Source organism: Acinonyx jubatus, chromosome E2, assembly GCF_027475565.1.
Source record: "Acinonyx jubatus isolate Ajub_Pintada_27869175 chromosome E2, VMU_Ajub_asm_v1.0, whole genome shotgun sequence".
In the NCBI taxonomy this organism is placed as follows: domain Eukaryota; kingdom Metazoa; phylum Chordata; class Mammalia; order Carnivora; family Felidae; genus Acinonyx; species Acinonyx jubatus.
Genome location: NC_069396.1, coordinates 7,373,304 through 7,375,833, shown reverse-complemented (window position 1 = coordinate 7,375,833; position 2,530 = coordinate 7,373,304).

The window sequence follows — 2,530 nt, the reverse complement described above, 5'->3', positions numbered from 1 at the left end:
ACTGGGAGATCATGACCTGAGCTAAAATCAAGAGTCAGACACTCAACCGACCGAGCCATCCAGACACCCCTATTCATTTCAGTTTTTACTTTCATTTATAGCACCTCCATTTGTTCTTTTCTGTGGTCTTCATTTCTTTGCAGAGATTACTTCTTTACTCCTTTAATTCTCTGAATGCGTTTATAACAGCTGCCTTAAAGCTTTCATGTTTCTCCCATCCAGGTACTATCCAGGCCTGACGCTGCTTAGCTTCCGAGATCAGACGATACTGGGCGCGTCCAGGGTGGTATGGCCATAGACTAAAGCTTTCATTCTTCTAGGTCCAATATCTGGGCCACCTTGGGTTTAGTTTTTATTGGTTTTTCTTGACTAAACATCATGTTTTTCTGTTTGCTTGTATCTCTAGTGTCTCTTGATTGAACACTGGGCATTGTGATAAATATGTAATAGGGTATGTATGACTGTCTGCATATCTGGATTTTGTCATCTTCTCCTCAGAGGTATTGCTTCCGCAGCTCAGCTACCAGTGAGTCATCTTGAACGAGCACAGGTTCAGTTTTATGATTTCTTAGTGCGGATCTGTGGAAAGCGGTGTTTCCCAAGCTCCTCCAGCTTGGGAGGACTTAACCAAGAGTGTGGCAAACTCTGCTTCTACTGCAAATCTTATCATGACTTTGTTTTGGGGGTTGCCTTAGGGGAGGTAAAAATTAGGTTTTACCTTAGGGCAGTGGTTCTCAACTGGGGTGATTCTGCCCAGAGGGGACACTTGACAACGTCTGGAGACATTTTTGCCCGTCACAAGTTCGTGGTGCGGCACTACTGGATCTGGTAGGTGGAGGTCAGGATGCCAAATATCCTACAATGCGCAGGACAGTCCCCCCACAACAAAGAACTCTCTTGTCCAAAATGGCAATCGAACCAAGGTTGAGAAATGGAGCCCCCTCCTGTCCCATGGATTCTAGTCTCTTCAGTTGCCCCAAACTCTGATCTATGCCTCCTTCAGTCAGTGGGACCATTGTGTTCTGCCCAAATTCCAGTTCTTTATGCCACAGTAAGAATACTGTCCCCAAGCAGGGAGCTGAATGATTACAGGACTCAATTCAAGATTCCCACCTCTCAGTGATCAGTCTTGCTGACAAAGTTGCCCCACACCGTTCATCAGGTCTAGTTGTTTGTGGTGAGAGGGCTAATCCCTGGAGCTACTCCATGGTGGCTACAAACTGAAGTATAGTGTGTTTATCTTGGCCTTTCTAGTTCTAACTGAAACCTTACAGAAATTGATGAACCTGAAGAATTGTAAAAACACACACGAACCGTAAGTTTTCCCAACGAGCCACTCACTGAAGAAATTTCTAGTTCAGAGTCTCATTCAACAGACATGAATGGGGCCCTCTCATGGACAAGGTTCATTCAGTTTATCCATATAAACCTGAGGTATGCATTACCATTGCCATTGCCATTTTATATGAAATAAACTTGCGTCAGGAAGTGCAATTTTCCTAAAGTTCAGGGGAGATAAAACAGATTCAGGGAACATATAGAAACACATCAGAACATGAATCGGTCTGATTCCAAGTCCAGTGTCTTTTCTTTCCTTTCCAGCATCCACAGCTGTTTTTCTGGGATCTATCCACCATCTCTCAGAGGAGATAAAATGGCCTCATAACGTGACTGGTTTTTCCCTTCTCACACCGATCTGTTCTCTGCTAATTTCATTCATACTTTCCTTTTCTGGCAAACCCTTATTTGGTGCTTGGCCTCTTTGTCCACATTTGTCCCGGGAAATATCTGAGGCTGAACACCTCTCTCTCAAGGATCCAGGAACTTACGTGGTCAAGAAAATGTTTTCCAATATTTACATCACACAATTTCATTTCCTCTGTTAAAATCTTTTTTTACTGTTTAATTTTAATTGATTTTTTGACAGAGAGAGTGTGCGTGCACGTTCAAGTAGGGGAAGGGGCAAAGGGAGAGAGACAAAATCTTAAGCAGGCTCCACAATGAGTGTGGAGCCTGATGTGGGGCTCGATACCACGATCCTGGGGTGATGACTGGAGCCAAAATCAAGAGGAACGCTCAGCCGACTGAGCCACCAAGGCACACGAAGATTTTTTTTTATTTTTAAGTAATCTTTACACTGAACCTGGGGATCTAACTCACAACCCCAAGATCAAGAGTTGCATGCTCCACCAACCGAGCCAGGCAGGCACCCGTCCTGTGTTAAAATCTTAAAAAAACAAAAACAAAAACAAAAACAAAACAAAACAAAAACTCTCAATTGTTAACTAAGCAGTTATCCAACTTGGGTAAGAGAAAACTGAATGCTTCCTACAGAGAATCAGTGAATACTGATCTATTTATTCCTATTTTTATGAATTGGGAATGACTTTTTAGGTTGAAAACAGAACCACGTTATCTCTTTGCACTACAGAATCACAACAAAGAGTGACTACGTTGTAGTGGGTTGAATGGAAAAAAAAAAAAAATATATATATATACACACACACACACATATATATATATGTTCTAA